The sequence below is a fragment of the Tamandua tetradactyla genome, chromosome 7 (assembly GCF_023851605.1).
Source record: "Tamandua tetradactyla isolate mTamTet1 chromosome 7, mTamTet1.pri, whole genome shotgun sequence".
Classification (NCBI taxonomy): domain Eukaryota; kingdom Metazoa; phylum Chordata; class Mammalia; order Pilosa; family Myrmecophagidae; genus Tamandua; species Tamandua tetradactyla.
Window position 1 is genome coordinate 81,447,534 of NC_135333.1, and position 26,945 is coordinate 81,474,478.

Below are 26,945 nucleotides of genomic sequence, written 5' to 3' on the forward strand. Positions count from 1 at the left end.
CTTGCAGACTGGGGCAATGTTCTCCAGGAGGCTGTATATGCTCTGAATCAGCATCCATTCTATGGTGCTATCCCCTCTATGGGGCTGTTTCTCCCATAGCCAAGATTCATGGGTCCAGGAATCAAAGAGTGGAAATGGGAGTGCCACGACTCACTATCACCCCTAATGATCCACTTAGGTAACGTTTTGCTTCCTGTCCCTGAAACCTTAAGTGCTGTTGGTCTACAGGTCTTCATTCCAAAAGGAAGAATGCCCCTACTAGGAGACAAAACAATGATTCTATTAAACTGGATGTTAAAACTGCCACCTGGCCATTTTGGGCTTCTCATGCCACTGAATCAACGGGCACAAAAGGGGATTACTGTACTGGCTTAGGTGATTGATACTGGCTATCTAGGGGAATTAGGACTGCAACTGCACAATGGAGGTAAAGAAGAGTTTTCCTGGAATACAGGAGATTGCCTAGGGTGTCTCTTAGTACTACCATGCCCTGTGATTAAAGTTAAAGAATAGATGCAACAACCCAATCTAGGCAGAACTACCATTGGCCCAGGAACTTCAGGAATGACTGATGGGTCACTCCACCTGGAAAAGAACCATGGCCAGCTCAAATGCTTGCTGAGGGTAAAGGAAACACAGAATGAATAATAGAAGAAAGTAGTGATAAATAAGAACTATGACCACATGCCCAGTTACAGAATTGAGAACTATGATTGTATGAATATTTCCTCCTTGTTTTGTTATGAATACGTTTACATTTTTATATAAGCAAATATCTTGTTTTCCTCTTATCATATGACATAAGCTGTATGGTTCATGTTATAAAATTTGAGTCATAGGATATGAAGTTTAAGAGTGAATGTTACCAAGCGGAGCAACGGTGACTCAGTAGCAGAATTCTCGCCTACCATGCCAGAGGCCTGGGTTTGCTTCCCAGAGCCTGCCCATGTTAAAAAAAAAAAAAGAGAGAGAGAGAGAGTGAATGTTACCTAACGACTTGCACCCTATTCTGGAGAGATGTAGTAAAGTTCTGGTTGTACGCAGGACAGTTGAGTATTGTTAGGTGAAACATATGTCTGTTATTGTGTTCTATTTGGAAATTAAGCATGTTTCAAGGTGATGTGTATAGCTGCCAAGGTGATAGGGGGTGAACTGTGATGATTAGGTTATGGTGTCAACTTGGCCAAGTGATGAAGCCCAGTTGTCTGGTCAGGCAAGCACTGGCCTGACCTTTGCTGCAAAGAGTTTTCATGCCTGGATGATAAACCAGAAGGCTGGTGTATTAAATCATCAGTCAGTTGATTACATCTGCGGCTGATTACATCTGTGATCAACTAATGCACATCTTCCACAACAAGATAATCCAACCAGGTGAGAGCTTTTAAGGGAAAAGAGAGACTCTTTTACTGCTTCTTCTTCATCCAGCAAGCCTCTCCTGTGAGTTCATCCAGACCGTTCATTGGAGTCACCAGCTTCATAGCCTGTCCTGTGGATTTTGGACTCTTCCATTCCCACAGTTGTGTGAGACACCTTTATAAATCTTATATTTACAGATCTCTCCTGTTGGTTCTGTTTGTCTAAAGAACTCTGACTAACATATACATATTAAAATTGTTTTTAAAATGGTTTTGACCTTGTGAGCCCTGAAAAAAGAACTCAGAGATGCTCGGAAAAGTCTCAAGTATTTCCACAGGTCCCCCAGGCCTCATATTGAGAACCTTGGTTCCAAGCTATTGTGGAGTTTTTCTACTCTCTTAACCCTTCTCTTCCAGATCTTCACTTCTCCACCTCACTCGTATTTATGTATGTTCTAATTTCTATTGAAAAATCTCTTGTTCCTTTTAATACTTTGTCATTTTGTTTTCCTGACTAAATCCTGACTAAATATACTGTTAAAATCTTTGGCCATATGAGCACCTATTTCATATGAACAGCCTCACAACTTAGCCAGACAGAAAGAATGCTTCAAGTCAGGACCTATGCCTTGTGGTGAATATATTATGGTCTATAAAGGTATTTTTTATGTATAAAAATTATGTATATATATATAATTGTGGTTCCTAGACTCAAGAGATGCCCCCCAATGTATCCCACATTTCAGTGTCTCTGTCTTTGCACAGTCTACTTCCATATTAAATATGTGGTTCATTTTTTAATGCCATGCACATTTTATTAATAAAAACTAACAGTGCCAAGTCGAACAATTGAAGTCTCTTTATATTTCATAGAATACTACAGAAAACCTTGGGTTTCAGTAAAAAAAAAAAAAAGTGTATTGTTTTAGAACAGGCAACATACAGCAACTGTGCAGTTAACTGTTTTGTGAATAAAATTTTAAAAAGGACAATGATCTGTCCTGAAATTCCTTGTTCTTTGTATTAAAAAAAAGACTATTAAAAAGGATTAGGAGGGCAGTGCAACAGTGGCTCAGTGGCAGAATTCTCGCCTGCCATGCCAGAGACCCAGGTTCAATTCCCAGTGCCTGCCCATGCAAAAAAAAAAAAAAAGGATTAGGAAATTTTGAATTACAATTAAAACATTCTCTATATTTAATGTCTATGCTATAATAGATTACCAGAAGATGCATATAAAACAAAATCAACATTTGTTTCAGTACATGTCTTTAAATGATAAACTAATAAGTATATAAACAACTATATAATAAAAAGTTTCCAAACATTGCCTATAAGAAAATAGGCAAATTTTTCCATAAGCAATAAGCCATTCTAAGCCCTCAAGATAGTTTATATAACTGCACCAGCATGGCAATAAACTTATGCCAAACATGCTAAAAAAAAAAAGACTCTCGTAATTCACTGCAAAACAGAGCAGAAAAAAAGTGTATAAACTTGAGGAAATCACAACAGTCATTATAATTTAAGAGAAGATAAAGTAAAATAATATGCATGGCACTTAATGGTCAAAAAAATAGAGCTTTGCTGTTTTGGTTGGTTCTTTGGACACTACCTGATTTAACAAAATAAAAACTCATATGCAATCTTGCTCCCAATCAGTAAGTGGCACTATTCAAAATGCACTGCAAATACATAGCCATTCAGTATACCATTTTCCACAAAAGAATAACATTGTATTTTCATTGATGGAGGTAGTACAATTTCTTCAGCAAACTCAGCAAGAATTAACCAAAGTCTGAATCAAAAAAGAAAAATTAGGAAATGAAACAAAATCCTAAGAAGTAAATAAAGATTCCGTAGCAGCACATTGGTCACAAAACACATGTCCACACCATGGCTTTTTTTTTAAATCTTATCAATCCTTGCTTGTTTATTGGAGATGCATATCTAAATTCAATAACTTATCAATATCTTCTTGGATGTCAGCCAAAAAGAAACAGAAAAGCCTATATTTAAAAAAAAAACAAAAAGTTTATCTTCCCTAAATAATTTTTCCTTGAAGCTGAATTTGAAAATGGGGGGAGAAACTACATGCCAAGAAAATCAGTCTTCATCATTATTTTTATTGAAGTCATAATCACCATCATCCTCCCCTGGCATTCCACTGACCCTTTGGAACTCATGGCCAATATCCCACCTGCACCAATGGTCAAGTCATGGGTAGAAGGCCTTACGCCCATCGAAGTTGAACCTGATGATGTGACAAATACACAGCTGATTGACCTCTGAGAAATTTTGTGTCACATAAGGATCCAGAGCTTTAGATACCAAATTTCTTGCCATTTTAGTGTTTGGCTGAACAGCATCCTGATTCTAGTCCACAGGTCACTCCCATTCACTATAATACTTTTGTTTCACCATGGATTTCAAATATGTTGTCAGAATTAAACAGATACTCAAATCTGACACTAGAAATACTGCGTTCTATCACTGTCTTCTTACAAGTGTTCATAATGAACATGATGATGGAGATGGAAGGAAGTGGCTGGTTGACTTGCTACATTGCTTGACTGCAGAAAATTCTTGAAGGCAATTTGCTGTGGAATAAGTTCTTGAAGTTGAGATCGTTTCTGTTTTATTTTTTCAAGTTTTCTCTATCTCTCTACCTCTAAATTTTCTGACATTCTTGAGCGAAGTTAGCAGGCAGAGAAACCATTTGATTTCTCTCTTCCTAGAGATAATATTCACAGCCACTAAGACATTTAAAGCATCATAGACTCATCATTTTATATTCTTCTGATCATAAGTTGATTCATTTGGTAAAATATTGTTATCAGCAGCACTGAACTCTGCAGCCAATTCATACCTCACCTCCTTACATGACATGGTTCATTTCCTCTGAAGCTCATTTTTCAAACTTTCATTGAAAAATGCCTCAGAGTCTTCCCATTCTTTTCTCCTTTCCTGTTGCATTTCCACTTACTGTGCAATGTTGATATTAGACTATCCAAAGATTTTATTTACAATAGAAAAATGAACAGCAACTAATGATATCACATCTTTTCTACTCTCCAAGATTTTAGTCTATAAAGACCTGTAGTTAGTTCTCCACTGGCTTCATTTACATCAGCATCTTTTGCCATGTTGTCAGATCCGTGAAATCAATTCTATAAATGTTCACCCTCTGAAGAAGAAACAACGATGTCTACTTTGTCCCAGGAGTGAGGAGAGAGCATAAGGGGTCAGCAGCATGGTGATGGGCTATTACCAAGCAGTCCAACAGAGGTTGGCCCAAAGTGTCAATTTCACCCCCAAGCAACCCGAGACAGTGGAGTGTGTAGTGCACCCGTGCCCTTGTGACTCGTTTTCACAAAGAAATGCAACAGAAGTGTTACTGTGCCTGTTTCAAGCCAAAGCTTTAAGGAGGCTGAGCAGCTTTGTTTTTGTGTTTTGGGTAGCTCTGAGCCCCCATGTAAGGTGTCTAATTATCGTGTTAGAGATGTCACTAAGGGAGCCCACATGGAGAGACCGTGAACGGAGGCCACACAGAAAGGAAGAGGATCTGATACTACTTGGAGAAAGAGAGGCCCTGTGGTCTCAACCTACCAGCTGAGACCATCCTTTCCCTACCTCTGCTATTGCCAAACATGTCAGTGAGCCATATTAACTTTCCAGCCAAGTCAAGTCCCCAGATGACTGTTAAGCTCCAGCCAAGGTCACATGAAGCAGAAGAACCACTACACTGAGCCCATTAAACATATAGAGAGATAATAGCATTGTTTTTCGTTCTGCAGCAATAAATACCAAAATATTAACGCTCTCCTCCAAAAGTCATCTCCAAAGGTTAGAGAACCCTCTGACACTAACATCACTAACAGCATTTCTAGCTCACTTTAAGATGTAGCAAAGGCAGGTGGCATTTTTGAGGAATAGGTTTAAACAAATCTATCAATCCACAAGGCTATGTTTCTGCATTCATCGTTAATGGATATGGTGAAAATATTCAGTAAAGAAAAGTAGCTTTCATTAGTATCATTTCCACTCTTGTTACTTTCACATTCACTTCCTGATATGAAAGTGGAACAGTTAAAAAAAAAAGTTCTATTTGCTCAAACAACCACTCCCATTTTTAAGGAATTATTAGCCAGAGAAAGGGGATGTGATTTCCTGGTTAATTTGGGCTTATTCAATTCATTCTAACTACAGTATAGTATTTAATTTAGTATAAAGCGAATGACTTTTGTAAAATGAAGAAGCCAAATTTTATGGTACATTGAATACTTATACCCAAGTTTCAACAACCTTTTTTGGTGGCTCTCAGTTCTTTATCAATTCAATAAGAAAAGTCTTATTGAACTATCATATTGAATTAAGAAAATAATTGATGTGGTTGTACCCTGGAGATATACAAACTTGGGGCAGTTTGGGGTGAAATTGCTGGGGATTCCAGATTAAACTGTTGTAAATTGCAGGATACACTGAATAATGAGGCATTTAATAAAATAAAAGCAGTGTGAAAGAAACTTTTTTGATCCAGTTTTGTCAAATCAGTCCCCCTGTGAGATAATCTGCAGACATAATAAATGAGGGAAAGCATATCCAAAATTTAACTTAGAACTAATTGCCTTGGCTACACACTCTAATTTCATCTCAAACCCTTTAATATTCAAAAGGTGAAGTGATATAGAAACTCTGATCAAACATCAGCCCTGTAGCTTATAAAAAATACTTTGTTCATGTTATTAAATTGCAGATTATTGTTTCTCTGCATATTTGTTTACCAATGAACCAAAGGTTAACTCTCCCTATCTGTAAATTAAATGGATTTGTAATTACAGCCTTTGTTTAATTTGGTTTAAAGATCATTCTTGTTTATGTGTGGACCACAATTCCATTTTATATATAATTGCTTCTAAATCCCTGAGGATGCTAATGTAGATATAAAGCAACATATTTTAATACCAAGATTTATGATGGAGGATTAACAATGTAAAATTTTACAAAGAAAGCTAAATGCAACCTTCTCTGGGGCCCTTCTGTTGGTAATTTCATATTGTTGCTGAGAACTTAACCTCAAGAGGCCCAAGGACAGCAGTTTCTTCAGCCACATTCATAATATAGCATAAGCTAAAACACAAACTTCAGTCAGTCATTCTTTTCTCAGAGAGAGCTCAGAAAGGAAAAAGGTAATTAGAAACCAGGCAGTTCCTATTTCTCATCTCTAAATTAGATGCCTCCAAAAGACATCTGAAGTTAAGAAAGAGTTTAGATGGAAGCCCAAGAAATTTCATTTATATCAATAGCACACAAGTCAACCATTTCTTGAAGCAAACTGGTTTATTCAAACCTGTCACATTACTAACTAGGCCATAAACCAGATCGTGGGGTGGTCAGGCAAAATGCTGATGGCGACCACTCTAGAGTCACCCTGTATCAGTGTACAAGCATGAGATGAAGAAATTTATTTTCACTTGAGCTCTTCTCAAAGAGAAAACTGCTTAGATGGAAGGACCAAACCAGTCTGATGATGGGAGGTTGAGGAGACTAGACCTCCTACGGGCTTGTAGACATTACCTTCTAAGGTGGCTGCACCTGAATGACCACAGGTTTGGCTTGGTTTGGTTTGGGTTGGGTTGGGATGGGTGTTAGGCCTGAAGGATAGGACCCCTTCCCCCTAGGATGGAACCTATTCCTGGCAAATATTTCAGAAAGCCTCTCTCGCCCTTACTCACTCCAGCCCAGCATCTCCTTCGCCCTCCATCAGCTGCCCTCTTGCTGTAGCCTCCCATTACCCAAGCCCACCCTCTGGCAGATGCAATCTTTTGGTAAACTCCCCTTACTCACCACCCACCCTCCAGCATTTATAACCCTGAATGCCTAAGGCAGGGCTTAAATTTTAAACTTTACCAATGGAAAGCTGCCAACTCCTAATTTAGCCCCCTACTTCTGAAAGCTAGCCAACAGAGACCTGCTTAACTCTCTCTCTCACTCTCTCACTCTCTCTCTCTCTCTCTCTCTCTCTCAACACTGCCTGGCCTTTGCCTGAATCCCTGTGTTCCTGCCTTGTTCCTGGTGGGTGTGCTGAGTCTGCCTTTCAGTGGGATGACTTATTTTTTGATTGTTTGGTTTTTGCTAAGGGGTAATGCAAGTTTCAGGCAAAAGCTGATTTTCTGGAGATTATTCTAGAAAGGGTGAGATCGGTCAAAAGTGATTCTTTCTTTATCCTTCTTTCACACTTTATTTAGTAGCTTCCCAAATTAAATGCTGAAGAAATATTCAAAGAATAGCAATTTGAAGAAGCACTATAATTATGATAGCCATCCAAGGGACACACGTCTTAGCCTGGCTCTGCCACTGCTGTCTTCCCCACTACACAATGAGATTGAGATATGCTGGCCCATGTAAAAAAAAAAAGAGATATGCTGGGTATTTCCCTATAAAACGTGCCACCATTCCTACATCAGCTTCTCACATGTTTCACGATCTGCAAAACTCTGCTTTAAATCTTGCACTAAAATGAAGAAACACTAAACTGAAGTTCCAATTTCAAAAGTACTTATTAAAAACAGCTGTGTGACTTGCATCATCAGGCCAATGGAGGTTACACTGAGAAATACATGGCATCATCTTTCCCAGCAAACAGCATAGAATCTACCAAGCAAAAGATAAATTAAACTTCAGTGACTCTTTACCCATGTTGTAGATGCCTCTGTTATTGATTTTGGCACTTATAAAATATATAATATATCAAACAGAAGTATTGTGGGAATGGATCAATATTTTGTGAATGTACATGTGTGCATGTGCATGCTTGAGGTATAGAAATTTTCAGGTCCATGTTTACTGACCTCATGGCCAAATTATAAAGGTATAGAATTCAGAAGTATTTAGCAGTAGGCGAACTTCAGCTGCAGAGATGGAGAAGAGAGCCTGTGTATACAGATGCAAAATGAAGAGGAGGGAAAGATTTCCTCAGAAACTCAATCAGGCTGGACCCCCTACCTGGATAATTCAAGGGGAAATGAGAAAACTCTTTCTGCAATTTTATCTTTCTGAGAGAAATTAGCAGGATAATTGCCTTGCCTCCCCTCTTCCCTCAGTGGGTGGAGACACAGCTGGGCTAAGTGTGGAGGCCAAACCACACTTGATCCAAACGAAGGGTGAATCACAGTAGGATTGCAGAAATAAGCCCCTACTTCTGCCTTTGCTCTTGTTATATGCGTTTCTGAAACACCTTTGTCTCTAGGCTGGGATATAATTAAAGCTTATCAAATTATCCCACCCAATTCCCCACATGCAACTGCTCTTTGTTCTACTAATTCATCCAGGTGCCTTTAAAAATTGCTCAGGAACTACTTTTAAATAATTCTTGAAGAGATTCATATCTTTCACAACCAAAACTTCATTTCTGGTTGTACACAGCATTTCCCTTCACTCACATGACTCTGCTCTAATCTAAAGAGTTTATTTTCCTCATGAGAATATCATTCATTCATTCGTTCACTCATATTGGATGAATAAATTAATTCATAAGTTAGTGGTGAATGAACGAGTAAGGGAATCTCTCCCTTTAGTTATAGAACCAATGTAGATCTTAGATCTGCCAGAGAAAGCTAGCAACAAGGAAACAAAATCTTAGAAACATATTCACGCAAGGTCCTTTTTATAATATATTAGTCCCACATAGTTGAAGGGGGTGTTCAACAATTATGATTCTGAAGACTCATTTTATAATAACAATGTGATCTGGATGTTGTCACCTTAACTTGTGCTCTGAGGTTAAACTCCACATAGTTCATTTAAATGGCAAAATTCTGTAGAAATGTGTCCATCAGTCTAAATATATTTGCACTCAGATCCCAATGGTTAATTTTCCTTGTGATGTTAATATCTCTTAATTATTTTCTAAGCCACTTCTAACATACATGTATATTTCTAAAAATAAGGGATAAGCACTCAATAATACGTGTAGTCATTCCAAAATTACAAAATCTAGAATAGCTTGTTACTTTATGACAATGTATATAGTTACTGACATTCCATTAAAGTGTCATTTCTATATAATTTACTATTCTCAAACTCTGTTGTTTACTGATAATCTTTTCCTAATATTCTTCCCCCATATGTGTTTGAGCTTTATAGTTGTTGCCTATTATTTCTAAGCATGCTCAAAGCGGATAGATTTCCTCTGTACTTATCAGTGTTTATGATGTCTTCTGAATTAACATCATCTATCAATCTGGCACATTTCTCCCATACATAAAATTCACTGAAAATGTGAAGGGATAAATTACTGTGCCCCCAATTCTAACCCAAGCATATGTTCTTGAAGTCAAACTCCACTATGCTAAAAACTTATCCAGAAGACATCAAAATATTTTAAATAGGGTGGGCCACTGTGGCTCAGCAGGCAGAATTCTCACCTGCCATGTCAGAGACCCAAGTTCAATTCCTGCCCATGAAAAAAAATATATATATATACATATATACATATATATGTATATATATATGTAATAAAATCAATCCTTCTCGAGGATCAAAACCAGCAATCTTCATGTAGATGTAATGGTAAAAATTAATTCTCAGCAACTCAAGCTAGAAGTTATGTTTTTTACTACAACTTATCAGAGCAAAATTTTTTCTTAAAGCAATAAAATGCATTCATATTTTCACAACTTTAAAAAGTTTATACAGCAGTGCAACAGTGGTTCCGTGGCAGAATTCCCACTGGCCATGCCAGAGACCTGGTGCCTGCCCATGAAAAAAAAGTTTATAATATAAATGCTGTCTTCCCTTTATTTCCATTTAGTCAAGAACAGAAGCATCAAATATATTTTCTGCCTATCATAGAATGCTGCATTAAAAAAAAAACTAAGAACACCAAAATGTTAACAAAAATTATCTCTGCATATTAGGACTATTGTAACCAAGAAATTAGGATTTAAGGGATGATTTTAATTGATGAATCATTATAAAGATATTCCTTTTTCTTCTGGTATATTGGGGTAGACAGAAATCTCTGAATTGTAATCCAACTGCCTTGATCTCTGATAATTGTGGATTGACTTTATCTTGTACACTGGATTGTAAAAACGTTGTTACTACACTTCACTTGTACCCATTTATCCAGTTTTTTGACTTTAGAGGCTTTTGACCACTAAAGATAGCCCTTAATGTTTATTAATGAAGGGTCTTGGGTCAGTACAGACCTAACCCACCCAAAGTCCAAAGTTATCTTGATAATCGAAACTGGATCTAACCAAAATTGGCACACAAGACACACAGCACAGCTTAGACTTTAACCTATAAATGACCTATACCTCATTATAGCAGTAAAAACCATACCCACGATCATATTATGGCTGCCATTTTCTTAAATACGTTCTGTGACTAAGCATGTAATCAATCTGCGCATGCTTAGATCACCTCTAACTGAATCATCTGGGGTCATGTGCTTGTTATCCTAAAGCCTGCCCATCTTTTTATATTATAAAACTATCAGAATTACTGCAGTTTGGGGAGACAGATTTTGGGCCGACAGGCCATCTGCCCTACTGCTTCACACCTAATAATAAACTTTCTCTCTTTGAAACCCCAGTGTCTCAGGAATTAGTCATTTGAGCACATTGGGCAAAAGAATCCACCACCTTTGTCCAGCAACACAATTGGTGATTTTTGTTTTCCCGTTTATATTTTTCTGTATTTTTAAATTTTCTACAATGAGTATTTGTTCCTTTGAAAATAAGTTTTAGCATTCCACATGACCAAACATCTGTCTTCCAGTTTAAAAAGACAAAATTAATTTCATATCTTGCACATCCCAAAATTCACAACATCAAGGCATATTCAAACTTTAGGAAAATCCAGTTTTTCTGGCTTCTGGTCCACAGAGAGATATTTTGTTTAATACAAGTCAGTAATTTAATGAAACTTATCAAAATAAGCAGGAAAGGGTTAAAGTTGAAGCAGATAACACAATTTATATTATGTTATGTTATGTTATGTTATATTGCATTATATTATATTATGTTATAATATACGCTAAACATCTTACAAAGGTAAGGATTTTTCTTGCTTAAGGCAACATTTTTTGTAAATCTAAGCTATTTCTCCACTTACAATAGATATAGGAATGTTCTTAACTTGTACTGTAAAAATAGACATGAAAATCAGCTGTCCCCTGAAAAAAATACATATAATTACTATTATTTTATTAACTGGTATAATTTTCCACAAATACAATGAATACTTAGGAACTAGTGATCTATAAAATTTAGAATTCAACTTGCCATATTACTAGGAGACTCATATTTGCCCATCATTTTATTTTCATGTCTTTGGCCAGACCCATACTGTTAAAATGAAATTATTCCAAAAGCAACTGAAACAAGAACTTCAAATAATACAGTGTAATCTTTATAGAAAGATAAGAGAAAGCAATGTGATTAGTCAGTAGGTTTTTGGTACCTGCTTTAGGCCCAGCTAAAGCCTGTTAAATAAGAAAAAGAAGCATAGGGCAGAGCACCTGTCCTAAATAAGCTGACAGCTCATTGAAGAGATGCAACAAACCTCATTTTGAAAAAAATCTAAAACAGACATGAAATTGTGTGGTATGGATTATAAAAACAGTAGGTATTTAGAGGAAAGAGAAAAAGAAAGACCGAGTAGTAGTTATGGAAGACTTCCTGAAGGAAAATTCAAGAAGGTCCCAGAAGGATGGGAATGCACTAGTTAAGAGACAAGGAGAGCTGTCATTTCAGAGGGCAGAAAAGACAGAATCAAGACAATAAGGCCATTAATTTGAGCATGATGGTAGAAATGAAAGCCATGAGAAGAAAAGGAACGAGAAGACTGGGCAGAAGCAATGGAGTGGAGAGGAACAAAGCGAAGGTAAGAGAAGGGGAAAGAGCAACATACCTTCCCTCTGGCAGGACATGCAACTAACTGCCACTGAGTCCACCAATTCCACTCTAAGGGCAAGGCTCCTTAGAGTCCCTTAAAGGAATTTATCATCAATTCAAATTACCAGATATCAGATTTAATATGTAGTGAACACAGGCAGACAGCTCGGATCTTGTGCTTAGCACAAGTCTTCCTGTCAAGCACATTTCTCTAAAGGTCTGTTTTGTTTAAATTTGACTCCTCTGGGATTCTAATCCCACAGCAACTCTCCTAATCCTTTATCAAGCTCCAGTTCACGGGTCTCAGGCTCATTAAGTAGCCCAACCCTTTTGGCTACATCTTTGCTGTGGGAATTGATGCCGATCTTTCTCGTAGTCATGTTCTACAAAAGCTAGATCATTTATAATTTGAAAATTTATGAATAGATAATGTGAGATATAAATGATACATTCATCTCAACTATTTGTAGGGAGTTTGGTGTTTGGGGCTTATGCAAATTTACTGAGTTAAAGCTGTGTAATTTATGAGAGGAAACTTGAATCTAATCTTTTCCATTTGGGAGTTTGAAAACAACGAAGGGGAAATCATTGGAATGAATATGGATTTGTTTTCTACAACGGAAACTCATAAGTGGAAATGATCTATAGGGCATTCAATTCAGCTTCCTGCCAATGCAGGATTGCTTCCTGCCATAAAACTTCAGAGGTTGAGTTCAGATTATTTTTAAATATGATTCAGCTGCTACCAAATGTCAAGAAGAGGCTGTATAAGTGCTGGACAATAGACTTGAATATAAACTGGTGACCTCCTTCTGTAAACGGCACTACCTATCCACATCTAAATATATATCTGCTTGTAATTGGCCTTATACAAGTAAAACCCTGGATTATATACATTAATCCCTGCCTTATTCTGGTTTATTGAATCTGTATTTTAAGAGGTAGCCTGTCCCTGAGGGAATATATATAATTTAAAAATCAGGCCCACTGTTGTGCTTATCCAATAAATTCAGATAACTCTACCCCTACCCCATGTTCTACCCCTTGGCTGGCACATCAAAGCAAGCTGAAGACAATTAATCGGTTTTAGGCTATTTCCCTGGCCTTTCTCTAGCTTCAGTGGAGGTAACCCCACCTAATGAAGCATCCTAACATGTAACCCTCATAAGAAAGCTGAATGCATGAAGAGACTTAAATCTAATCATGAACCCAAACCTTGGGTGTCAATAACTAAACTAAAATATCCATCCTTCAAAGGATTTCCATTGCCTTTAATGTAATGGCCAAATCTTCAACATGGTCTGACCTTGGCTATCTGTGCAGCCTTATCACATGACACCTGTTTACTTGGTGCTCCAATTCACACAAGTCTTCTATTGCTTTCTCCAATGTGTCATGCTTCCTCTAGCCTCACATTCCTTATAAATGCTGTTTACTCTGCAGGAGGTCTTGGCCCACAACCCCTTTCCAACATTTTCCTGGTCAACTGCAACTCTGTCTCAGCTCTCATCTCAAAAACTGCTTCCTCAAAAGAACCTTCCTAAAGCCCCAATATAGATCATTTCTCCCTAATATATGCCTTTATATCTCCTTGCAGTTTTTATTCGCACCACTTCTCAATTATTATAAGAAGCAATGTTCCTAGTATATGGCAAGCCATAAAAAATCATTTTTTAAGACTGAATGAAAAGCACACTAAGCATATGCCTGTGCAAGATTTGTAGTTTCAGTGTCTGTGTCTCAGGCAGATAGACCTCCCACATCAGGACAGAAAAATGCCATCTTGCCTTTTGCTCTTGAGCTACTGGAATTCCTGAGGTTGCAATCTTGGAACAATCTAATGACATGGGAAAAAGACGAGGGAAATAAAGCATAGGTGCTTATTAAGTATGAATTGATTGAAAAATAGGAAACCATAAAAAGGGAGACCACCTGTACCACACTTATTGCAGCATAGTGGGCTTATCCATCCCACTTAATCTCTTCATTTTGTCCAATCCACACTACAGAGGTAGGAAGAGATCTTTGGAAGATCAAGGAAAGAAGCAGAGCTGTCACAAGGTTTTTAAAAACTCAAAGAAAAAAAATCCATGGAGCCATACTGTACAGTGAACAGTAAGTTAAACCAGGGACCAGAGTTAATAATACATTTATGAAAATGTGCTATCATCAGTTGTAAATAATGTTCCACACCAGTGCAAGGTGTCAATAATAGGCTAGTGTATCAGAATCCCATATTTTTCGAGTGGTTGTCCTATAAACCCACAACTTCTCTAAAAAAAAAAAAGTCAAAGAACTGATCAATAATAATAGGACAAAGTTTTTTATTTTGTATCTTTTAGATGCACCACTCTAAAGAATTTAGAATAATCCATTCCTAAAGAGGATTGTTATTAGTTAAGATGAGTTAGATTATGCCATAGCAAAAAAAAAAAATTCAGTCAGTAAACACAACAAAAATTTATTCTCACTCCCTCTACATGCCTAATATGAGTCAATATTGGAATTGTGCTCATTACAGCCATTCAAGGAACAAGGTTAAGGAGGAATCCATCTCAACACATACTTTATGATCAACCACAGCATGGAGAGAGGCAAGGAAAATCAAATGCTAAAATCATGTACTAAAATCATGTATTAACTCATTAAGTTTCCCCTTAGAAGTGACACACATCACTTGCACTCACATTTCACTGGCCAAAGCAAACCACCTGGCCATCTGTAATTTCAAAGTTGTTGAGGAAGTGCAACCCTACCATGGGCCAGTGTTGAGAGGAAACAGTCCTAATATCACCACAGGAAATAGAAGAATCAATGGCTTCCCTTCCATCCCAGGAACAAAGGTTATCATATCTTGACTTTGTGCACCACCAGAGCTGGGACTGCTGTAAAACAGGAGAGACCAGAGAGGAAAAGAACTCCCAGAAACCTAAATAAGACTAACTCTGTAAGTATAAAGTGGAAAACTATCAGGAAAAGGAAAAAAGTAAAGAAATGTTCTACTCTCTTCTGCTCTACCCTCTAGGCTTCATATATGTTTATGATCATAAAATATAAAATATATTTGGTTTCTAGTAGTAGCTTGCATCTGCACACACATCTTAACAAAGAAACTGTACTATCATAATTCAGTTATGATTATGCAAAAAGATTAAAGATATTCCAGGGGGGAAATGGCCATGGCCCTTTTAGCACAGCTCTCAGTAGCTTTAAAATGTTAAAAAAGAAAGAAAAGAAAAACATCTGGGGTGAGTGTAAAAAAAATATTTAAGGTAAGGGAACCCACTAGAGAGCAATTTTTAGAAGAAAAAATAGAGATTCAAAGAGAATGAACTGGGATTATTTATTGTGCTATTAATTCATAATTTCCTCCCTTACATCTCTTTGCCCCTTCCAAGAAGGTAAGCAAATCTATTGGATTTCCCAATTCAAGGGGTTTTGCTGCATGGGCTACACCATTGAAGATATCATACCAATGTCTTTGAAAGTAGGGAGAAAAAGACCCACTATGTGAGAACAGAGAAAAGTGAAGTATATGGATAACAAGGAATAGCCCAGCTCTGTAGCACCACCCTGAAAAGACAACTGAACTTGGGGCATGGTGATGGAGTCACCCAGGAGCACTGGGCAATAGTCAAAAGTACTAATGTGCATGTCCCCAAGTGTGACACTTAGGCAGCACAGTTGCTAGACTCAGAAGGATCATAGACAACAGACATCACGGAGATTATCAGGGAGATAGAAGGAGCCTCCTTGTATTTTGTTCTAGCCTAAAATGCATGAGAATTTTGTACAATCTAGGGAATGGAGGCCAGTTTACATTTAAAATTAAATTTGCTGGCAGCTCCAACAAGATGAGGGCTCAAAGCTGATTTAAGTTGATTTAAGAGAAAAAAAAAAAGAAATGTGTCCATTCTTATATACCATGTTTATGCAGAGGAGACTTATACTCACCAGAAAAAGGATTGATCGTGGACTTGGACCTGACTTATGAGGACCATAAGGAAAGGAGAGCTTATACCTAATGTTCATCATCTGTTTTTGTATGACTTAAGATAAAAGGAAGAAGAAGAAAAAAAAAAAAAGACCGAAAGGGAGATCCTGCAGATAGTAAGTGCTTAATACAATATCTGATACCTGAAGGCCACCTATCCCAAAAGCTTCCAGGACTCATAGCCAAAATGCCAGAGAACCAAGAGAAATAAGGATTGACAACTAAAGGAGAAGGAAATCAGGGAAAGTAAAACAGTCAAATCATAAAGGATACCCATGTTGGACCTTGGAATCAGTATCCTACCTGCTATCTTCTCTAGAAGTTTGCCATTTATGTTACTGTGGTGGCTTGGAGATATTTGCACCCCAGAAAAACATGTTCTTAATTTAATCCATTCCTATAAGTGTGGACCCATTGTAAACAGGATGTTTTGATGAGGCTACTTCAGTTAAGGTGTGGCCCACCTCAGTCAGAATGGGTCTTAATCCTATAACTGGAATCCTTTTTAAATGGAATGAATACAAAGAGAGAGAAAGTCACAGAAGCAAAGAGCTGAAAGCAACCAAACCTGGAAGAGAAAGGAGAGACTAGCAGACACTGCCATGTATTTTGCCATGTGGCAGAGGAGCCAAGGATTGCTGGTAGCCAGTCTTCAGGATGACAGCATGCCTTGATTTGGATATTTTTCTGACTTCAAACTATAAGCTAATAAATTCCCATTGCTTAAGCTAACCCATCATGGTATCTGCTTTCAGCAGCCTAGGAAACTAAAACAGTTGCCGTTTTAAAAAAAAAAGATTTTATTTTACCTATGGACTGGCATTTCTCAGATTCTTAGTAACTACCAAATGGTGAATAGTATTCCTAAAACTTCAGGACTCTGTGTTGTCTATACATATTTTCTATGGTCAAAACCCCTCCTTCTAGGGCCCCTCCAGTTAAAATAAAATGACATGGTATGACCACTTTGAGTTTGTCTACTATTTTCAAATATGAATAAAAATAATATAGAGGGGTAAAGTGATTAAAATTTAGAGACTAAGAGATACCTGACTTTTAAGCTATCAATCTATGAAGCCTTTTACCAGAAGTTTTAGAGTACTTTCATCACTAATTAAAAAATAATAATGTGTCAGACAAGCAAATTTAATACTGAGAAAACTAACAGATACATATGCCAAAAGCTATTTAATGCTGACTTCATCTCATTTGAGTGCCACTGTTTCAGTGTTTTGTTCAATGAAAACTGACACCCCACATATTAGACCAATTATCTAATAGAATAGCATGCAAAATAATTCTAGTCAAGCCCTCAGCATCGGGCCCTCCCCTACCTCTTCCGACTTCCTTCTCCCCTCAAAAAACCTTAGCCTGTAGCCACTATTCTCCCAGCGTTTTGCAAATCTTTGTTCTGCCCCAGTGCTTTGCTCAGGCAGTTTCTCCTGGAATTGTCTGTCTTAGTGTTTAATCACTTTGAGGACCGAAACCAAGATACATTCATGTCTATAGCCCCTATAGGTCCTAGCACGGCACCTGCATATGAAAAGGTGTATAATAAATGCTAAATTTTTATTAGTGATTTCAGCCATTATTTATAAGAATCCTATCACAGGCAAATAAGGGCTTACCAACCTATAGTGCTACCCTTTCTTAATCTGACAAGAAAAGCCAGCTTTGGGGAGAAGAACAAGAACATGAAAGGAGTAAAAGCAAATGGGCAAGGTGAGGCAATAAAAACGGTACTACAAAAAGCCAATTCCATGAAAGAACAATTTTCTTACTATCCGTAAATGAGTGTGTTGGTCCTATGTACAGATGTCAGAGAAACATTCTATTTAGTTAATAGTGCATGGTAGAGCTCTTCAGAATTAGTTTCTATTCTTTTGAACACTTTGTAGAATTTTTTTAGCTTTACTTTTGGAAAAGCTAGGGCTGCTTTCTATTGAGATTGTCTCCTCTTTTGGATTTCATAGCTCTCCAAGGCCTCCTAGAAGAGCAAACCAGTTATGCCTTGAGTGAAAATACTTAGGTAATTAAGTGAACCATCAAATTTATTTTGAGATATTAGATGTGTGAAATAATTTCAATAAAACCCATATTCACGCCAAGGTTTATAAGGGCATTAAACATTTAACAGTGGTGAGTACAATTAAAGTATTTCATCCATAGTCACCTCAGTATTAGTGTTTTCAAAAAAGTAAAAGCTTTATGCTTACATAATGATGATGATGTTTATTAAATGCCTACTGTGTGCCAAACAAGCACTGTGCTGAACAAGTAACACATATTAATTCATTTCAAAACTCATTTTGAAGTATTTGATACTTTCAGAGTATGACCATTCTTTCTTAACAGCTGAGAAAACTGAAGCACAGAGAGGTTAAATAACTTGCCCAAGATCAGACTGCTATGTAGCAGAGCTGAACTTGGACTCAAGACTAATTCCATAGGCCCCACTCTTAACTACTCTATTATACTATTATATCCCAAGTAAACTAAATGACCCACCAATTAGTTGACACATGAAATGGTAGCATAGTCTCCAAAAAGCTGGACATCTACTATTTAATATCCTTATCAGTAGGACTTTACAAGGGGTAAGAGAACAAGGCAATTTTTTCTGCACCTAGAAAATTTGAGCACAGATAACTGTCACTCAGCCAGGACCAATCAGCACGGCTAGATAGCTCACACTAGCCATGGATGGGAGAAGCTAAGACCAGGCACCCTGGCTCAGACTAATGGACAGTACTGTTAGGTAGAATCTGTGAATGAAATCTGACTGGCAGCTACTCAAGTATGGGCAGATAGCTGCCTGTCTAACATCATTTTGAAAAGATTGTTCTGCTTTCCAGCTCTGTGCTGATTTTGGGGCCATACGTACACAGAAAAAAATGAAAAGAAGGTTGAAGATTACCCAACTGTTCTGTGCTGGGTAAACATCACAGCAAGTCAATGCTTTTAGCAGAAAACATAAATATCACTCTTACCAAATGGTCAGATGCCCAAAACTGAGTGCGAGCTAATATAAATTAAGACAATAAAATGAGGTTTAAAATTATCAGACCCCAGGAAGGCAGGAAGAAAGTAACAAAATTTAACAGGGATAAATATAATGTATTTGAGTTAAAAAAAAAAAAAAAAAAAAAACTACAGTCATTGAAGAAACAGTAAGGAAGACTTGGATGAAAATTTTGTGTAAAGAAGTTATGGGCGGGAGTCCAGCTTTGCATGAAAAATCTCTGGGTGGCAGTCCAGAATTTGCCAACAGTCACAGAGACCTGAATAGCAGCCTAGTAGCTATATGGGCGGGGAGGAGGGGAAGGTGCTAGAAGACAGTGCTCGGTCCTAGATGCCACTATTTTAAGTCAAGTGTATCCAAAGGAAACTGACCAACATAATGAGGGTTTTGGAAACCTGTGCACGTAAGGAACAGATAGAGGAGCAGAGGACATTTAGCCTGAAGAGGAAAGCACTACAAGTGAATTTGATAGAACTCTTCACAGTGTAATGGAAAATGCACTGGGCACAGAGCCCAAAACAGAATTCAGTTCCAAGTGCAGCCTCTGTAAACTTGGGCAACGGCGTCCCCTGTCAAACTCTCAAGAGCCCTTCATCTATGTGGCTTGTTTATTCCTCAAATTATCTAGGTTTTGTACGTTAGGTACTGGGAACATATAAATAAAATACAAAGCTTTTGGCCTCAGAGAGTTTATGGTCTAATGTCCAAGTCAAGCTTCAGACCGTTAACATAAAGAGTAATAAAGGAACGGGAGCTCAGAAGACAGGCAACTGGCCGTGTAGCAAGGCATTTTGACAAGGCCTTCTTGATGTAATTGTTTTACATAGCTAACCTAAAATAACCATGCCAAAATAATTTTTATTCTTGTGGTAAATATCTAAGCAGCAGGTGTGACAAAATGTGCCCACCCATAGGGAGGGCAGCCCCTGAGCCTGACACTCTCTCCCTCCTTGACCTTTCCTCCATCTCTGGCTCTGCTGAGGTCCTGGCTCTCACCTTCACCTCCTTCTTAAGCACATCCCCTCTGGCTCCCCACCCCCAGAGGGGAGGAGTGGCAAGGCTGTAAAGATCAGTAATGGAGTAAAGACATCTGTTTTGGCTATTTTTCTTTAAGTTGAAACTTTAACAGTTCATTTTTTAAGACTCCATCAAAGTGAACTCAAATCAAATGATGGTATATTCAAATGTTCCTGGATTCAAAATGCCCTCGGGATATAAATTACCCAAACAGCCAAGTCAACACATCATGTAACAAATTACCTAATCTAGGCAATGTTATCTAAGGATTTTCCTCTGTTTCTTGCATATGTTAATACAGCCGCAATTAAATACAATACACACTGAGGAAAAATTCAGTTTACTAGAGAACATGGTCCCTGAGTGAGTGGGAGACTCTGGGACTTGGCCAGATGGACAAACCAAACACAGACTTAGCCACAGATCATAGGTCAAAGATTTTTTTCTTTAAATTTAAATTGCTTAAATTTACATTTTAAGCAATCAAACATCTCCATGTCTTCAAATTGTTGCTCTGTGTAAGACATTTCCCACAAAATTTAACTACAAATGGAAGGTGAGTAGCTTACAGTGGAAGAGCCAACAGATATTCCCTTATTGAGTAATCAAAGTGAATATCAAGTGGTATGATAAATAAAAATTATGTTTGTTATGTTTAATAAAATGAAATGACACAAATACTGTTTTATTTGTGTTATATTCCTGACCAAGCTGTATAACCTGAGAAACCCAAATTGAGAGTCATACCAGAAAATTATCTTCAAAAGTGTTAAGGTCATGAAAGTCAAGGAAAGACTAAAGGAGATTAAAGATACATGACATCGAAATTTAATGTGATTTTCATCTGGATCCTTTTGCTATAAAGGACATTATCAGGACAATTGGAAAAGCTTAATGGAGTCTGAGGATTCGATACCCAAAATGTATCTATGTTAATTCCCTCATTTTGATGGCTGTCTTGTACTTATATAAGAAATAGCCTTGGTTGTAGGATATATACATGTATCCAAGGATGAATGTTGCATCAGGTGGACAACATACTGTCAATGATTCAGGGGAAAAATCTTTTTACTGTACCTCCAACTTTTCTATAAGATTGTGATTAAATAAGTTGAATTTATAAATAAATAAAAGTTATTTGCTATTAAAAAAAAATTACCTAATCTAGGAGCATCTTGGACAGCTCATTTTTGAAGGCCATGCCAGAGCTGAGTGCAGAAGGACAAACAGGAAATTAACCAGGCTGGAGAGAAGCATTCTTGGCTAAATGAAAAGCAAATACAGGGGCTCAAAGCTAAGAAAGTATGAAGCATCAGAGAACCTTAAGTGGTGTGGTGTGGCCAGGGTCCAGAGAGTGAAGAGAAACTGACAGAGGCCTAACTGAAAACTGTTTCTCTATTTTATTATTTTATACATTATACATAATATAAATATATATATTATGTATTTTATATTATTATTGCTAGGGGGACTAAGCAGAGGATTTGAAGCAGGAGAATGAGCCTCTTCTCAGTACAGCTTCAAAAGCTCTTTGGCAATTGTGAAGAGGATGGATTATAAGGAGCAGGCCTGGAGGTGGGAAGACCAGCAGGAGGCTTTATAGTTCTCAGGTAAGCAATGATGAAAGTGCACACCAAGCCAGCTAACATAGTGAGGAGATGCAACCCTTCTCAGTGGTTTGTAGAAATATTTAGCAAGTAGAATCAACAGGATTTTAATGAGGCTTTTGGGGAACTAAACTAGTGGCTTGCAACTCTAGCTGCACATCAGAGGTATCCCAAGAGCTTTTTAAAATGCAGATTCCCTAACCCATGCCAGATTTAATAGATTTGAATTTCTGCTGTTAAATCCTTGGAGATTTAACAATCTCCCCCAGCCAGTCTCTGTGACTGAACATTTAAGAGCTGAAATTCAGGAGAAAGATCTGTTCACCTAGGGGCCAGATTTTATTCCAATGTACGAAAAAACTTTGTTGTTTAAAACATTCAAAGATAGACACCATTACCTCCAAACAGATAATAAGCTCCTTATCACTGAATGTATTCGAGCAGAGACTAGTAAACTGGTAAAGAGTCTTTTCACTTGTCAGAAGAATTAGAGTGCCTTTAAAGCTCTCCGGGAGCAGAAAACAACTCGTGTGCAGTGAGCAGGAACCAAAGCCAGCAAGAGCAGCGGTCAGGCGTTCAAAGGAAATCTGTCTGCCCAAGGCCTGTGTGTCCACCCCTTTTGCTCCAGCTGTGGCTTCAGACACTGTCTCACACTGACCTGGTTTGGATTCCAGGTTCTGGCCTTTGGATCTCTCTCTGTTTCCATGGCAACCCAGTCCTGGTTTGAGCTTTGCTTGCTGTCTGGCTGCTACATCTGGATTGACCCACAGTACCCTGCCCAGTGGGGTCAGGATCCCCAACTTCCACTCTGGGTGCGACCCACCCCACATTACTTTCCAGCTCCATTCAACCCTTCCCAGAGTCCCATCTGCCCAGGCCCACCTTCAGGGCCCTGCTTCTGACTCAGGATACAGGTTTCCCTCCTAGCCAGTTCCAACACTGGATGCTGAACAGTTTTATATATGAAATGGTAGAAGTCCAGTAGCTTCCCAGTAGGTCTAGAAGGCAGGAAAGCAGAGCCATTGAAGACACGGATTTTGAACTGAGACCTGAATTCAAATGTTGACTCTGTGTGACAGTAAGTTCCCTTATCTCTCCACTCTTCAGTTTCCAAATATATTTAAAGACGGTAAGTGCACATACACTCCCTCTTAAGTTCTAAACAGCATAGCCAGTTTCAACCACTCAAGATAAACTTATGACCAAATCTCTTTTCATTTACAGGTGATAATAATTCAAGCATCTAGATGCTCTTTCTAATGGGATGTTCAACATCTCTCTCTTGAAGCTTAACCCCAAACCAACACCAAATGGTTGAAGAATTCTAAAGTCTTATTTGGTTCAAAGAGATCAAGTCTTCTTCCACAGATTAGTCAGAGAGAGAACTGGAGTTCCTGTACATGGACCCAGTTTCTGCCACAGTGTGGCAGGCAGGCTCCTCCTGAGCTCTCTGATGGACACTGGTTTACTACCTCAATAATGTCCTTGCTGACCCCAGTGTCTGCCTAGGACAAATGATGTCCCATTCTTGGGCTCCCAGGTGAGACCCAATTGCTATGCTGTAGCTCACCCTCCCTCAGACTTGTGTATGGGGTCCTGGGCACTAATCCAGCTCCTGCTTCCTCCTATGGCTCCCTTTTAAAGTCTTGGAGACTTTTCTTGACAATAAAGCTTGAAGAACCATTTCTCTAATTTCAAATCTCTGAAAGCAGAGTTCTCATACTCCTTCCACCAAGAAAGCCTGAAAGGCTCCCTATGTAAATTCTCCTCTCCCCTAAAGAGAGAGAGATATGAGGTCTTGTATTTCCATCTTTTCCACTTAATAAGAAAAATCTGCCCAAAGAGTCTTGCTATCTCACTCCACACCTAGAATTGAGAAAAAACTAGAAAAAATTTTTAATTGCATTTCATATGTCAAGTATGTGCAGTGTCTGGCACATAAAAAGCCCGCGATTATTCGTAATTATTTACTATCACAGAAGACACCAAAAGTGCCCTGAGGATATAAAGGGGTAGAATCAAGCTTACTTCACTGAAGGCAAAACATCCGTTTTCTTTAGTTTCTAGCACAATTTGAGTGGAACTCTCAATGCAGTGTGGGGGACTCTGCATCCCTCATAAAACATATAGGTATTTTTTACACATTTTGGTGAGTTAATCAGATGAATGAGTGTGTGTATTAAAGCCCTCTGATAAGCTAAACATTTCAGGGCTTCTGACTAGTGGTCTACTAGGGTAGACAGAACATACTAGGATGGAAAGAAGTGAAACATTGCTACTCACTAGAGGTCTTTGCCTTGTGATAACTGTATTTTTACAAATATAGGTTGTTTGGAACCATGAACAGGTGATAGCTGGAGTGGGATCTTCTGTATTAACAAAACAGATTCTCACTCAAGATTCCAATCTGAAATCTAGAAATGTGCCATAAATCATGTTTTTCCCTTCCATACTGATCCCCTACCCTTATTACTCTGCTCCATGCTCCTACATGTAACCTGTTAGTTGCAGCACAGCCACTGGGTATAGCCTGGGTAAATTCTTAAACTCTTTTGCCCTCAGGCTTCTAGTTGGATTTCGAATAACAACTGGATGCCCCCAACAGAAGATCCAAAAGAAGAGAATGAGGTCCTGATTCTCCTGTGAGTTCCCCTATAGCTGGCTGTTCCTTGACCCTCTCACAGAGGCTTCCACAAGACTCTATCTATGCTCCCTACATTTGTCCCTTCAGGCCTAGAATGGTAACCATTTCACTGTTCATATTAGTTCTGCACCATTATAAACAGTCCCTTTGTAAATAAAATTCCTTTCAAAACATTCCTATCAGAACATGGACTGTTGCAAGGTCCTAAGGTCTAAATCTAGATTTAGAGTACATGAAGTTGATTCTCAGTTATTTTCATCTTAAATATTTCATCAAGAATTTTAGGACTGAAGGGATCATGTAAAATGAAATCTTCATTTAAAAAATGGTGGAATCTCAATACAGTACAAGTAGGTATTACAATTTGGTATTTGTGTGTTCTTTTATTGCAGGTCTTATAGAGTAGTTAAGGTAAATGTAAAGACAGTTTTTGAAATATATTGTAAAATAATAAAAAGTCAAAATTTAAAAAATGGTGTAATGCCTTTCTATTTCTTTGCCCAACTCTATAAGTAAAATCATTACCCTACCCCCCTACATGAGACATGACAACCAGGGGTATGAGTCTCCCTAGCAACGTGGGACATGACTCTAGGGTTGAGCCTGGCTCTGGCACCAAGGGATGGACAATGCCTTCCTGACCAAAAGCAGAAAGAAATGTAACAAAATAATGCATCAGTGGCTAAGAGAGTTCAAATAGAGTCAAGAGGCTATTCTGGAGGCTACTCTTCTACAAGCTTCCACTAGATATTGCCAATTGCACAGTTTGCCAAACCCCAACCAACAACATCATTCTTGTTAACCCTAAAGAACATCCTGGGCTCTATCTGAGATCTTACAAAGTTCCACTGAGTTTACTTTTTAGAAACCTAAAACTTTCAGATGGTTCCTAGGCCAAAGAAGACCTGAAATCCAGAGGTGCCAGTCTCTCCAAGAATATCAACCAGTTCGATCCCCATATCCCATACTGTCAACACTGCTTTTCAACATGAAAAAAGAATTAAAATGGGCATAACCTAAATATCCTTAAAGATTAGGAGACAGGTCAAAGGAGGAGAAGGAGTTATAACAGAGAAATTAGCATTTAACAAATGAGTATGACTAGTGAATCATTATATTGATATTTCTATTTAGTCTCCAGTGTCTTGGAGCAAAGAAAAACCTGAAATTGTGGAACTGTAACCAGTACCAAACTTTGAAGTTTGTTCTATAACTACCTGTTAAAATGTTTTTGAAATTTTTTTGCTTTGCATATGTTATATTTCACAATTAAAAAAAAAAAAGATGGTGGAATAGAGGCCCAGGGAGGTTCAGTGATTTGCCCAAGGCCATGTTATATAGCAGGAGAGTTGATCCAAAAACCCAAACCTCCTAAACTCCAATCCAATGGTTTTTCCACACACCTAGTTGAGAGCCTGGAAAAAAGTACTCTTATTTTCCTGGTCGATATCATATTGCCATGGTTAATAGATACTCAAAATCAGAGTCACCAGAGGTAAAATTAAGGGCTTTGTCTTTTATTCTTTTCTTCCTTCCTTTTGTACTTTCCATTTCCTTCCTGCTTCTGTCTGGTGCTCTTCTGTCCTAGGAGAAGAATTAACATTTCTTGCATACCCGTGATGTACCAGATATCATGAAATGTATACATAAGCTGTACCAAATCACATGTTGACTCATTTAATACTCTCAGTTATACAAGCATTAAACCAGTTTTACATATTGGGAAACTGAGTCTTAAAGAACTTAAGTGTCCAAGTGTCACAACTAACTAAGTAGGGACATGAGCTCCAAGTCCAGACAGTCTGCCTCCAGAGTCTGTGCTCTCCCCTTCCTGAAAGTACCTAAAGCACTCACTCTGTCCTGTGCCTTCTGGCCTTTTCCTCCCCAGTCTTCATTGCAGCAGTACTACCCTGGTTTCCAGATCAAAACTTAGCCATCCTGCATCTCATTCCATTAACCAGGAACAGAAAACTAGTCGAATAATCTCTAATAAACTAATTTAGAGAAAGTGGTTACCTATCTTTTCTTCAGATTACATGTTTTTTAAAGGGTGCCCAGAGTCAAAACCTCATGTGGTTGCTACAGCTGCAAAAATCATCAAATTGTAACCGATGCAGTATTTTGGCCTCAGTTCTTATGAGAGAAGACAATACTGCTAGCCTTCATCAAAAAGAATTCCTTAAGTGGGAAGATCAACAAAAAAAATCACTCCTAACCGCATTCACTTAATTAGAAGTCCAGTCATTTGTTCTCAAAGCATCACTGGGAACAGGAAGAAATAAGCGTGTATTACTTCAAATCCAGATTCTACAAGCAAGGACCCTGAAACAAAGAGCATTACATTCACAGTGTGAGAGGAGATAGTGAGAAGATAAGGTTTGTGATCACCTTTTAAGTCTGAAAAG

At 38.0% G+C, this 26,945-nt stretch overlaps 1 pseudogene; it reads right to left on the minus strand.

Annotated features, from left to right (window-relative positions):
* Positions 1–3,367: 3,367 nt before the first annotated feature.
* On the minus strand, positions 3,368–22,726 carry LOC143690513 (transcription factor Dp-1-like; annotated as a pseudogene).
* Between the last annotated feature and the right edge of the window lie 4,219 nt (positions 22,727–26,945).